Below are 15,443 nucleotides of genomic sequence, written 5' to 3'. Positions count from 1 at the left end.
TAACTCTATTGGTTATCCGAAATTGAGTTAATAGGTTACATTTACCACTCCAGCTCAGCAGTAATAACCTCCACAGTTTTATTCCTCTGATCAAGACTTAAAAGCATTGCCATTCAATAAAGTTTCTAATCCATAATATGCACATACTATAATACGTATAATTATATCTCTACTAGTATGTTTGTGTACATTTATTTTTCCTCATGCCTCCTCTTAAGCCCTGGCACATAATGCTTCAATTCATCTTCTTAAATTGAGGTAAGACAATCCCCTAGAAATCAGAGATATTTTATTGTTTAAATGTAAAACCAGAATCATAAGCCAAATAAAAATAAATGGTAGATATAATGCATTAACAAAAGACACATAATTGGTGATTGACATTCACTGGTTGAATAAGTAGTTCAACTTTCATTAAGTGACTTCTAATTTCCAGTGCCTGGTGACACCAAATGGTAAGTATATTCCATGAGGTAACAAATACTTGGTTAGAATATATCCACCCCTCCAAACAATTGTTTTTCTCATAGAAACTTCCTACAGGATCCTACTGTATAATGTAATAATGTTTAGACCTCAAAATTGATATGTAAAGACATGATTCTGTTTCTTTGACTAGCATGAGATCTCAGTATGGTAGTCTCTTCTGTACAAAGGAACTCTTGATCTAATCCACAGTTCCACTGTTTTTCTCACAAGATATTAAATCCAGAAACACTGGGACAGAATGATATTTTAAGGATACTTAACCCACTTTTCGTCCATTAGCACAGATGGATCTTAAAATATCTGGAACTGTACTTTCTTCAATTCAGTTTAAAATTTTAGAATTGCAGATTACCTTAAATCAATATTTCAAATTATCTGAAAGAAAAGTAAGTTGTAAAAGCTACTATTCATCTTAAATTATTTTCTTTTTAGAATTTTGTCAAAATTTAGAGTAAATGGGCCTGGAAGGTAATTAAGTTACTTCCCCTCTTTCATGTGCACTTCTCCTCCTAACTTTTTCACTCATACTGACTATGCTGAAAAAATATCCATTAAGTAATATATTTTAGCTGCTAGACATGGATCTTCTTTTAAAATAATTACAGCAGAACAACAACAATAAGTAAAACAAAAATTGGGGAAAAAAAAAAGTTTTGTTCTAACCATTTGGAAAAGTAAAAATTCTCAGATCTCATGTGAAAAAAAAAATCTGAGAAATTTCTTGGAAATGGCCAAGTCTCCATAAAGAAAGACCTGAATCGAAACACATGACTGGAGGAGACACTGTTCAGCAGTTGTAGATATCATCCTAAAATCTTGCACATATCTTTTCAACTAAAGATAGAATTAGATGCTAAAGTCTGGAAATTGTCAATTTTAATTTGAGTACTTTGAAGCAGTAGTATCTATGCAAGGGTTTCTTTTGTTACAAAAGCTGTGAATTTTCTTTATTTTGCTATGTCTATTTTTTTCTGAATTTAATTATATTTTTCTCCCTGGAAATTGTGTAACTGTAGTTAATTAAGCAATATATCTTTTTTCTATAAAACTGTTACAGATCTATTGTGACAGCAGAAGAGTTTTGGTGCCTTCTATACCAACTACATACAGTCCCAGTCAAGTCTTGTGGCTGTTCCCCTTCCTACTTCTGCTTCATATCATATTTCATAAGCTGGAAATGTGCACAATCTATTTGAACCCTTTAATGTCTACGAAATTAGAATGGGAAATTTGCTAATGCCACTACCCTTGTTTCTTCATTTAAGACAGGCAGAAGTTTGTCAGCACTACCTATTTTGGATATACTGTCCTTATCAAAGTTCATGGAGACCTACAAAACCCATTTAATAAAACTCTTTCTATGGTATTCTAATTCTAAGCACAAAAGCCGTGTGAAATATGTGTTATTGAATCATCTTAAAACTCTCAAAAGTTTCTGTTAAAATAAGTTTAAACTGAATACTAAAAGGAAAGATTTGTCTTGCATAATCTGATTCAGATATCCATAACTTGTATGTGCTTGTATTTTCCACAAAAAAATATTTTCAGAAACAGTCCCATAGAACCCTAAAACTGTAGGTAGGTACCAAAAGAAGTGGCAAAGTTTTCTGAAATATCACACGTGTACCAGTTTTCAGTGACAGAGTTTATTTTGGAGGAACAGTGATTCATTTTGCCAACCATCATAATATACTTTGATTAATAACTGCAATTCCAGTTTGGCCTGAATGATAGATGAGTAGCAGTTAGGTACTATAATTATTCAGTTCAATCACTGAACTGAATAATTGGGGAAAAATGGTTGAGTTTGAGCTGAAAGGGTTTTTTTTCCCCTTGTAGAAAAACTGTTTATTTGCCTTAATTAGAAAACAAAGATTTTTGATTCCATTTTGGACCTTCTGAATGGAAATGAAGGGAGATTTGGAGACCACTTATGTAAAAACAGGATTTGGCAATGATGACATTATTAATCAGACATACAGAGAGACACATTCAGTTCTTTCTTCTGCCTGACATGAATGAACCCATGATTCCCTCTTGTAAAGCTGCTGGGGATTCAGGAGTGAGTTGCTGTCCTGCTGATAATTTTTAGTACTGCAGAGACTGGCAATCTTTTGCCAGTCTAGCCACCTGGACTGTATGTCTTCCAACAGCAAATGGAAAGTAAAGGAGCACCAATAAAAGAAATTGGTAATACCTGCACACCAGGAAAATCCTATGGAATTGTGTTTGGGGAATATCATAGGAAATGTGTTGGTTTCAAAAGATACGCCATACATAGTTTTTGAAAGACTGAAATAAAATAGATTGGCATTGATAATGTCCACTTTCCTTTTTACTCAGCTGATGCCCAATGCAAATAAAAGGTTTGGTTATTGGGTATTAATAAAATCCACAGTCAGCTCTTTGATGTTTACATGAACACTGGATTTGTTTTATCAGAGGTACAGTCTGAGTTGATTGAAAATTACTGCCTCACAGAACTAGGTATTTGTCTTCCCATCCTCAAACCCAGAGCCACAGAAGTTCAGTCTGGATACAAAAAGTAACTGAAAATGGGAAACAGTGCCCCAGAGTAGCAATTATTTTTCAGGAGAGTTAATCTTTCTAGCAATACTTTTCCCACAAGTAACAATGTCACTAAATAGTCTTAATTCTGGGTTCCACTCAGGTTTATTAAAGCAAGATTTTGTCTTAAAAGCAATCAAGTGAAAAGGTATTAAAAACCCTTTCTTAAACTCTGCCTTAACAGCAGCAGCAGCAACCTGGAGATTCAGCGCAGCTGGTAGAGGTGGCAAGTGGGCTGTTAACAGAAGTATGTAGTCCCAGGGGCTCAAAAGTGTGACATACTGAATTGCCCTCAAGAATTTGAGATTAACAGGAGTTTGCAGCCAGAGGACTGCTTTAAGTTCTGCAGTTGGTGTAGGGCATCAGCAACAATCATAAAAAACACCCTGGAACCATTTACAACTCCATTTTGTGTATCAGTTAGTAACTTATTCCCACATCTATGTCATCAGACTCAGCAATGTGTTTTCTGTTTATGAAAACAGCAGTCACTGAGAGGCCTCAATGATAACCTTTCTCTCACCTTTCTCCAAGTGCAGACCAGACAGCTGACTGTAGAGCCTGGGGTGAAAATTGCTTGCCTCACACTTTTTGCATTCTCCAGATTACCGTTAAACATCCACAGTACACATCAACTAAGCAATGTCTTGCTTCAGTGCCGCAAGGTGCTCAGTTCAGGGGCTCATCTCACTGAGTTATGCTAAGAAGTATCTGTTTTGAACATAGTCCAGATTCTCCCTCACTCTGCCCCAAACCATGTCGAGGGATGACTCCAGACTTTTAGGCTAAACAGTTTGTGTCATTCTTTCTCTGGTATTTGTAAGCTTCAGTGTGCATGAATATAATCCACAGGGAAAATGTAAAATTTTTAATTTTGGAACTTCTCTTTCTGATGGATTTTGCCAAAAACCTTAAGAAACTCACACGGAACCAATCAAAAAGCTTTGTGTATAGATTTTTCCACTTCAGGATGCCTGTCCTTAGGAGGGTTTCTCTGCCAAGAAATTTTCACTCACTTTATAGAAAATACATTCTGGAATAATTTCTTTGACCAACACATGTGACTATGAAAATTCTAAGCAATCACATGCTGGAAGTATCTTTGGGTGGGTGGAATGAACACAAAAATCCTTCAGATATAAGAAGACTCAGGAATAACACATTCCACTCTTGAAATTTTTTCTCTTTTGATAGAGGCTTTATAGGAAACCTTGTGTTATTTAGAATATATTTAGTTGTCCCTTTAAAATAGGGTTCCAGTATAAATAAAAAGAAATTAAAATGCATGATAACTGGAATTTGTTTCAAATCTGTCTTACGGATTATATTAGGAAATTTCCAAGCAAGTTTCTGGATTTGATTTTTCTCTGTTTTCCTACATTTCTAAGCATACAAGAAATTATGTCTTGAGACCTTTGCAAAGAAAGGCGAAACCTATGAATCCAAGGTGTAGTATCAGTGATTACTAATATTTTTGTATTCTCAGAACACATACTGTTTTCCTTGTCACCTCTGTAGCAGCTAAAGAACCACTTCCCCTGTTACAGAATTGCAGGCAATAAGTTCTCAGCATGAGGTTGCTAGTATCCCTGAAGAAAGAGTACCACACAGCTACTCGCTTTTTAACACCTCTGGCCTAGAAATAACTTCAGAGTTCAGCAAAACTCAAAGCCACATATTAAGTTAAAGGCAACTCTACGCAGTCACTTATTTCTAAGTGGGCTTTATTAGCACAGAAAGAAATAGATATGGACGTTTGTAACAGTGCTAATGGATTAGATGCTAACATATAATGTTAACATATGTTATTATATGTCAACATATAATGGTCTGTGAAGTTAAAAATATAAATCAAGCACTAGAGTTTCAGAAACAGTGTCTAGTCTGTCTGAAAAGTCATCTTGCTCACAGTCACCGTATCTCCTTTTTCTACTACGAAAACAAGTATCTGTAAATCCAGTCGGTTACCCCTACATTGTATTAATTGGTTAACATTATATAGCTTTGTGGACCTGCAGAGGATGTGAAGCAAAGGGAAGGTCCATATGGCCTCCTACTCCTTTGAGTATTCCTAGCTGCTGTGCTGAAACACAGACAGCTCCTTTTTGTCACCAGTGATTGAAGAGAAGTTCATATGCTGCTATGCTGGTATAACGTGTTCTTTCCCACTACATCTTTTCCTCCATTTCACAAGATAAGGCATGCTCTCCCAGTTCCCAGTCTCAAGACAGGGTGCAACAAATGGGAAAGTCTTTGCTTTCCCAGTAATGTCTGAGTAGCGCCTACCCTAAAAGATAGTAAGTGGAATCTAGTAGTTGGTCCTTACCTGGTTAGCTCTTCCATCACTGTTTCCTTTCACAGGTGCTTTGCAAATGCACTGTTATGTCTCTCAAAATGCTCTCTAACTGAAAATATACATGATTGCTGCTGAGTAGGAATAATCTTACTGCAGTATGGTTCTGCTACTGCATGACAGGTTGTGACATATTATGTTGTAGTCATTCAGTGAAACATTTACATCAGAGTAGACACTTGCTTCAAGATGGAGTAGATTATGATATCATCCACATCATCTCTGTTCTATCTGCTATCCTTAAACCTGACTGATCCACATCACCAAACAAATAGCTCTCTAAACCACAACAACTTCCTGTACAAAGGTAGGCGACTTTGAACAGGGTATGCATGAGAAGTCCTCATGGGCAACATCTGGACTGATGATCAGCACTTCAAACAAGCTTCTGACTCTTCATTAGTAAGGCTACAAGGTGAGAGGAGAGTATGGGGAGGTCGTCTAGTGCCACATGCTGTGATTGCTCCAGCTTTTCCAACCCATATATGCTTGTACATGTGGCTGTAAGACAATCATAAATCAGTTGCCTGAGGACACTACAGTGAAAAAAACAGTGTCTTCTCAGGAATTAAGCTGTTCTCCAAAGCCTTCATTTCAACAGCACAAAGACAAGGAGAAGGGAGGAAGGAAACAATGACTGAAATCCACAAAGGTCATGGTCAGCTCTGTTTCTTAGTGCTTGTCTGATTTACGAAGTTCAAAGTGTAGCAGTCTCTTTGCTTTAGTTAACAATAGTGTTTCTGAAACATTTTGTGCACTGACAAGAATCACAGTTAGCTTCCTGCCTTTGATTGCATTACATGACAGTGACTCACAGATGCAGTGCAGAGTTTCTCCCTGCTGTGATGTAATTCTGAATGGTGCTTTTTATTTACAAAGTGATTTCCATTAACTTATAGAAGAGTTAAAGCAAATAAACCTCTAAGAAGCTAGTTTATGGCCTTCTACAATTAATCTTTTAATACAGAGCAAGAATAAACATGCCTATTCTGATGTGCATCAAAATCTACTATTAGATTTACAACTGAATTTCTGAATACCTATGAAAATTTAGGGTCTTCATAGAGCTCTGCAAATTTCAGACTTGTCCAACAGTTTTGTTGCTTGATTGCAACCTGTTTTAAATGAGTTGGTGATTCTCAGCTGGAGATGTCAGGACCAGCTTTGAAAATACCAGCCATATGTTTCATTGGGTAAATCCTACCATTAAAATCTACCAGTTGTGTAGGCAGGTAAGTTCTGGGAACTGACTGTGACTGCAGTGAATTACAATTTTAAATTAAACCCCAGGAACTTATCTATATCTATATACATATATATGTATTTATATTGTAAATATAAACACAAAAATATCCATACATTTGTAAAAGTTGTTTTATCACATTTGTATACACATTTTATTTAATGTTCAATAATTTGTAAACATCCTTAAAGACAAAAGAAAGAAAATTGCTTCAGAAAGCAGATACTTCTCAGAGCTATTTTCTTGGTATCTTTTATATTTAATGAAAATAGGGTTACAGAAAAGGTCAGACAAGTTTTTACTCAGCATTAAAAAAATTTTATCATCCCAATCAAATAATTTAAAACCCCAGTATTGAATACAGCTTTTATATCTATTCACTTTCATTTTGCTTGGCATATATGCATTGAAGGTCCATAAGAAACTGCTGTACTGAGCGTACACTTTCTGTGGAGCTCTCCAGGTAACTTTCAGATTAATTTCCATTTGATCAATTTCAATTTTAAAATATTAATTATTAAAAAAAAAATTCTTATTTCAACTTTTAAAGCTTTCCTGCTCACAGGGAACAATCCTCATTTAATTCAGGCAGTTTCTCTATATTCATGAGTAACTGTCTATTTTATATTTCATCTCCTTAAGCTCTTCTGTTAGGAAGATTATTAAAAAAAGACAATATATGAAAGTGTCAGAAACTTAGTCTGCTTGCACTGATCAGTAAATGATATCTATCCTTATAATCTGAGTCATCAAGAGAATCTTCTTGAAGACTAAAGGAATGGCCCTGAAATGTTCTGGTAATCGAAGTCGCATAAAGTCAAAAATCATACTTGCTGCTCTTTTCATGAAATCCATACTTCAACAAAAGAAATGAAAGGCATCCCTGGCCTTCTCAACTTCAAGACTGCAGCTTAGAATTGAACTGAGGAGAATAAAAATGTACGTTTAAGGCTTTAAATAATGATGCAAGTCTTCCTATAAGAAATCCATTTGGGCGTCTACATCTTTTAAAGTAGTTTGAAAAGGCACACTCAAGTACAACAAATGGCACCCACTGCAAAAAAAATCATATTAAAAACTCATCAAAGGTGAGGTTAATGTGCTGAAGAAACTCTTTATGCGATGATCTGAGAATTTTCAATTTTATGGCCGTCTACATCTTCCTGACCCTTCAGCATGTCTCTGTTAACCTGATCTTTCAGTGTACTGTCCATTGCATTGCAGTAAATACCTGTGCAAAGTCAGTAATCCTCCAGTTCTGCTTCTTTTATTTCCATGGTATTATGGAATACTTCAGCCATCATGACTCTCATCTAACAATAGCTTCCTTGCACCCCAGTGGCATATACTTTTCCATGAAATTTCTTGGTTTATTTTTGCTAGATATTTGTATTCAGCATTGTGAGGGAAAAATAAATTGTTGACAGGCTGCATGAAATAGTTTAAGAAATAAGATTACCCTCCCAGAATTAAATGAGATTTGACTGGTATATAAAGGAGCTATGTCACCTGATATTTGACCATTTGAGGAACTCACCATGTAAGTCATACATCATCTAGAGCATTCCAAGCCTGGTGCTAAGAGCTGCAAATTTGTCACAAATAATGTGGGGAAAAATGAGAGGATTTGATGTGTCACATGTCTAAACTATGAAATTGATTGAATATATACAGAAAAGTGAAAGCATGAGTTAAGCAAAAATAGACCCAAGTAAAACTGTATCCATAACATTGATTAAATAACACTTCAACACTCTCCATGAGCTCAATAACTAAATCCTACATTTTTACTAGAAATGCGTTAGCTATATGATCTGATTTTGTACTCCTACTCACAATAAACTTAATTGTTATTTATGCATGTATTGTGCTATTGAACTAGTTCTAAATTATTTGAAAATAACTCTCTACTAGTATACTGTTTACATTTGATACCTTAGCCATTTGACACATCAAGACACGTTTCTCTTTCTTGTCATTAATTCTAGAGGGGAATTTCTGCTGTCCTCAGATCTCTAAGTAAGGTAAGATTAATTGCTTTTTAGAGATGCCTGTCTCTTCCTGCATGCTGTGATTGTGGAATACCTCTCCCTCTCCTTTCCTCTCTGTAAAATTTAATTTTTCTTCACAATGTTCAGGTTTCACTGAAAAAATACAAAAAATTGTTTTCATCTATCATCAACAAAAAGATAAAAAGCCCTATCAAAGTGAAAAATCCTGTAAGAATTATTTTTTTTTAACAAGAAGTAAAATCAGTATTATCATAAATACCGTTCACCTGGGATAGAGCTAGATCAGGCTGAGGTTCACAAATTTATTTTTCACAGAACCCCGATCCTGATGGTGTTATGCACGGACCAGTCTTCCTCAACATTTTTTACTCTCATCAGGAATAGTCTAACGGATTTTGGAGTACAGTAATCACCAGCACCAATGTGATAACAGAATTCTGGTCTAGCTGTATTTTTCCCTACAACATTAGTGGCAAAGAGAGGAAATGATGTAATACCTTCTGTATCTTTTGAAGATCATCATGTTTCAACTCTTCATTTTTTCTTGGCCTTAACTAGATTCAGTATTAATATTCAGCAGGCTGAGAGGAAGTTATGATATGAGATGCTGATTTATTCCTGTTGAAACATTAAATTGAAGTTCTAGTATTTGTTTGCAAGTTTACTATTACCCATAACTTTACCAGGGAAAGGGATAGCTCTAGATTCCTTACCTTATTACAAATAATTCTAAAATTAAAAAGACACAAATAGCACTACCAAAGAGTAATGACTACTGCATTTGCTCCTGTATTTTCACATTTATTAAAGTACATATCTTTATACATAACACAATATTGAAAGTAAAAATATAGAAATTTAAATCTTTCTAAAAAATAAATCAAGCTAGGATTCATTCATCACTTATGTAGTAACAGAAAAATATGTACATTTTCTGTCAGTGTTGCTGTCTGTATCTTAAATAAACAATGCACTGTTTACAGAGGAAAATTCTGTTGATAAAGCCAATTAAAGCAATCACAACTAGGAACATTTAGACCTGGACTTTGAGCTGACACTCCACTGACTATATCTTTGTCCTCTTTATGCTTTCTAAACTGGGCAACGGAATATACAGCTGGACAGCAGGTCCACAAATTTCAGCTGGGCTGCAAACACTTCAGGTTCCTAACATTTTAAAAAACTGAAGTAGCTGTAATTGAGCTAATACATTGATAATCTAGAGACAAAGCCATTAGCACAACTGTCCAAGGGTCAACAAATGAGAACTACTACATCCTGTGTGTTTTGAAACTAATCTGCCTAATTGGCTCATGGAGTCTCACTTCAAAGATGTACTTTTTTTGTGATGAAAGACACATAATTACTAAGTGTGAGATTGGGTCAGCCTTAGTGAGGAACAGAAAGAAAACCAAAGCTGCTTGGCACCATATCTAGTCTCTTTGTCAGTAAAGAAATGACTGAAATCTGTGTGACTATTTCAATCTCTTCCAATTTGTAAATATTTTTCCTTCTCTCCTAGTCATGTTGCTATGCTTGCCTACCTCTTTTTTTTTTTTTTGTTTATTTTTGGACTTCATCTTTCCAACTTTACAAGAGTGTGCTGTTCTTTACTATAATATCTCAGTGATTAAAGGAAAATGATGGTAATTATTGTTTCTTCCTGATCATCAGTAAGAATAAGATTCTGCTGAACCAAATATAAGTCAGTAATCAAAAAAAAACTAAAATAATACAGGAATCAACTCATATATATGTCTTAAAATCAGAATCAGACTTAAGGTCTTTAATCTTCTAGTTGCAAGTTTTTTTCTAGTAACTCATCTCAGCTTATTCTTATGCATCTTCTACTACAGAGTTCTTTCCTGATCTTCTATCCCCCTGAAACTATTTCTCAGCAGTCAGTGATGTTTTATCAGGTGTGAAGATATTGGAGTTACTTTTTGTTTGTTTGTTCTTCTTTTCCTTGATCTAGGAAAATAAAATGGATAAAGGGTAACCGTATCAGAAATTTGCTGGAAACAAAGTATCCTATCATGAAGCAAAATGGCATATTTATTTCCCTCAGAGGTATAGGCTATGCCTTGTGGAGGCACCATTCATGGGCAGTAGAGCATGGATACAGGATAAGCTAATGCTGAGAGAAGGAAGACTGAAGAGCTGGTCAATTTATTGAACTTACATTCAATAACAGGTGCTTAAATTTGTCCATTATTTCATTTGAGAAGTATAACATCCCTAAAACATCACTTTGAATGGCACATCATAAAAGCCATATCACAGAATTCACTTAAGCCATTTTTATGTGTTCAAATGGAATAAAAAAGCTTTTATTTTCACTTGTTCCTAATTTTTTCTCACTTGTCAGTCACACATGTAAAGGACTGCAGAGTGAGCAAGGATTGGGAGATTTGAGAAGATGGACCAAGGATAACTCCTGTTCATGTACCACGCTCAAATTCCTACATTAATACTTCAAAATATCTTTCCCATCACTGGTCTTCAAGTCACCCCTCATAACTTACCCAGTTCAAAAGCAAAAATAAGTCATAAACTAATCCTTACATCTCTTAAGGGAATATGGGTTTACAAAATATAATTTACTGTCCTTTTGTAATAATCAGTAAGAAATAAATCTGGAATTATTACAGAATAGCATGTGAATATATTATACTACTTATTTAAAAAGACTTAAATCTTCCTAAAATAATCCCTTTAGAGCTGACCTTTGTTTTTGACTAGTATGAGTAATGGAACACTATCTTGCATGTGGTTCTCATCAAAATCCTAAGGAACATCCCCTACACAAAAATACTTTTAGTAGAAAATCCCTTTTATTAGCTAATTAATGAATAAGGGAGCAACCAACTCTGATGTGATGAGCCTACTTGTTTAATTTTAGTGAAATATACTTATACAAAAATGGCTATTGCTTTATGCTCCATCTTCTTTCACCTATTTGCTTAATTTTAAGTCTATAATTTTCTTTGAAGATTTTTTTCTTTTATTTCTTTTGTGGAGTTTGCCACTGTTCTTTTTCTTTTTCTTTTTTTTTTTTTTTTTAAATTATTATTGACTGTAATTGGCCTCTAAAACATTTGATATAAAGGAATTTGAAAGCATTTGCCTTTAATTGTTATTAAGCAAAGAATACACTTAGAGGATAAATCATGGCATACAGGTGAATATATAAATCAGCAGTGGAAAGTTTATCATCAGAATTTCAAATGCTGAAAACAAGTAAGTCTTAGCTAGAAAAGCTATAGAGAGTATCTGTTCTTATCTGACACTTCAAGGAATGGGCAAATGTAAACAGAGGAAAAAAGAATGCTAATATTTCTAGGGGTATTTTTTTATCTCCCGGGGGCTTACATGTAGACTCTCAAATATAAGATCTTGATTTACTTTGGGAAATGCAGTCTCACCAGTTGCATTTGATGGGGTTGAGAAAATCACTTTCGAGACCGGACAAGAATATTACATTTGCAAACTGTATTTCTTCTTTTAACCAGTCTAAGAAAACTGTGTGTAAATGGCAAGGCACAGATACTTCCGTACTTGTTAGCCAACTTGATTTGTGGAACAATAAAGAGATCTCAAATCTCTTAAAAAAGAGAGTCCTGTATGAGAGCTTTACAGATTCACATATACTTAGAGTTTTCTCAGTGTGCAAGAGTGGAAGAAAAATGGAGGCTTCATGCCACCATTCTTCAGGTGCTTCTGCATACCCTGCCTGTGTTAACCACAGTCTGATCTTATGGGGTGCTGAAAGGCTCATCCTCGTGGCCAGAGGAGCTCACCAATGGCAGTGGTGACCCCAATGCCCCAGTGTCCTGGTTTGAGTGAGTGACAGGGGTTTTTGGTAACAGGGGAGGGGGCTACAGCAGTGACCCCCTGTGAGAAGCTTCTCAAAGTACCCCCAGCTCCAGGCTGGACCTGACTTTGCACCAAGGCTTGGCCAATTAGCTGCGCCTCCGCTATAACTTATTTAGGAATGGTAAGCTGTGAGGAATGGTTGGAGTTGTGAGGAGGAGTTGCGAGGAGAACATCTGTGCAAACACCGAGGTCAGTGGAAGAAAGGAGGAGGGGGGGGGGGGTGCACCAGAGCAGAGACTCCCCTGTATCCCGGGGTGAGACGGCAGGGCTGCCCCCGCTGCCACCCATGGAGGTCACCGGTGGAGCTGATAACGATTTGCAGCCTGTGGGGGGCCCCGCACTGACCCAGGTGACTGCACCTGAAGGAGGCCGGGACCCTGTGGGAAGAAGGCCGCGCTGCTGTAGTTTGGTGCTGGGAGGACTGCAACATGCGGAGATGACCCACACAGCCATGGGAGGGACTCATGTCAGAGCTGGTTTGTGGAGGACTGTCTCCTGTGAGAGGGGGACCTCGCTGGAACAGGGGAGGAATGTCAGAAGTTCCCACCCTCCCTGAGCTGGAAGAAGCGGCTGGACTGACTGGACTTCCCATTCCCTGCCCCCTGTGCTGCTGGCAGGGTGGAGGTAGAGATATTGGGAGCAAAGCTGAGCCGGGAAGAAGGGAGGGATGGGGGAAGGTGTTTTCAGATGTGGTAATGCTTCTCACAGCCCTACTCTGTCTGTTACATGTTGTTGTTAGTGTCTGTATTAAATTTATGGGGTTTTTTTTCTTTCCCCAGTAAGTCTGGTTTTTGCCTGTGCCTTAAAGGATGAGATCATCCCTCCCTGTCCTTATCTCAATTTCCTGGGTCTTTTCTTTCGCTCCTTCCCAGTGCTGTGGGGGTAGGGGAGGGTGAATGGCTGTGTGGTATTCGGTTGCCCTCTGAGTTCAAACCACGACACCCAGGAGCCCTGCCCTGGCCCCAGGGCTGTCCCAGTGCAACCCCAGCACCACAGGCCAGTGGAGACCCAGCACCAGGAGTCAAAGAGGAGGTTCTCTGTGTCAACCCACAGAATGAGGGCATTGCCTGGGGTACAGGGCTTAATGTGGGGTGCAGGGAAGAGCATTTCAGAACTGCACAGGACTTAGTATAGGATGTTTAGGGGAAGCAATGAAGGTGGGGTAACAGAAGGATCACAGTAGTTTGGGAAGGAACAGTTGTGGGAAAACAGAGCGAGAAGGGGAGAAAAGGAGCTAGTCCTGTGCAAACAGGTGCTGGGATGGGTGCCTATGCAGTCGTGCCTGCACCTGACCAGTCTGTTCCGGCTTCTCAATAAACTCCATGTCTAGTGATTTTCTTGGGTGCAGGGCTCTCTGGGATGTGTGGCTGTCTGGGGGAAGGAGCTGAGTGCCAGTGCCAGGGGTAGACTACTAGCTGGGGGCCCGTGTGCCTGTGGTGTCAGCAGCTGGAGAGACTAGGGTGTGTGTGCATGTTGTGTGAGGGTGCGTATGTTGGTATGTGTATGGCAGTTCAAAATCAGAGTAACCACTGGTCTAGGATGAATACTGGAAAAACAAGGGGTCTGTGCTGTGGCTACTGGACAAACTGTGAGGTCCAAGCCAGCTTCTGGAGAGGCCATGGGGTCTGGAGTTTGACTGAGAGACCTGTTTGTCTCTGTGTGTGTGTGCACACATGTGCTGGAGGCAGTGCAGAAGGCAACTGGGGAGACTGAGGATGCAGGCTCAGATACTGGACAGACTGAGCATCTGAGCCCATGACTAGGGCATCCACAGTGTGTGTGTGTGTGCACCTGTGTCTGTATCAGCAGCTGTAGTAGGACTGTGGCCCTGGGAGCTCATCTGTCCCCAGGTTCCAGCAGCAGGGCCCATTATTGGGCAGATTGGGTGTCTGAGCCCAGCTGCTTGAGGGAACCATTTTGTATAACAACAATGTATTTCACAGTGAAGGACCTTAATCCTGATCAGCCAGAGAGGGGAACAGGATGAGGTCATTGGTGCTGTCTGTGTTCACATGGGTGCTGAGTGTGTCTGTCTGTGTTGATTTATGTGATTGGCCATTTGTATATGTATGCATGTTGTATACATGTGTTTGTGTGCATGTGCCTATTGAGAGTACACGCTTACTTTTGCTATCTGTTGGAGCTGCAGGCATGGGGCTGTGGCAGCCTTTTCTTTACAAGGCTACTGAATTTGGCAACCCCTTAACGTTGCACACTCCCCGTCTGCTCCAACACTGCTCCCAGACTGACTGATCAGTGATTTGACTTGCACATTCTTGGCTTCAGCAAAATATCTTATTCTGTGGTGGAAATTAGGAGTCTCTTTTAAGGGATATATTCTTAGATGCATCTTGTGTTTTTGAGATTCTTTTATGACAATTTTTCAGTTACTTCTTAGGAACGAATTCACCATTAATAAAAACAATAGCTCTGCACGAATTTTTCCAGGTAAAGCACATTTCTTCTTACTAGATGTTTCATGTAGATTAAAATGAAATTTCAGTAAACTTCACAGAAGGAAAGTCAAGATCATGTCCTCTGTAGTGGTTTAGTCCCTGCCGGGGCCTGAGACCACGCAGCCGCTTCCGCTCCCCCACAAAGGGAGTGAAATGCAAAGCCCCGGGGCTGAGATAAGGAGAGGTTTAATACAACAGTGCAACAGCAACACAACAAACAACAACAATAACAGTAACAATAATAATAATGAACAGAGCAAAATATCTACCAATACAGCAGTGAGAAGCGCGATGGCATAACACACGCGTTAACCGACCCGTCTCGCTTGGGCGCCAGGATGTGACATCCACATGATATATGAATAACCCGGCTAGAGCTCCCCCCCCACTGCTGGGGAAACTTAACCCTATCCTGGCTAAACCAGGACATCCTCTTACATCCCTCA

This window comes from Strix aluco, chromosome 5 (genome assembly GCF_031877795.1).
Source record: "Strix aluco isolate bStrAlu1 chromosome 5, bStrAlu1.hap1, whole genome shotgun sequence".
NCBI classification, from domain to species: Eukaryota; Metazoa; Chordata; class Aves; order Strigiformes; family Strigidae; genus Strix; species Strix aluco.
This window is presented reverse-complemented; position numbering follows the sequence as displayed.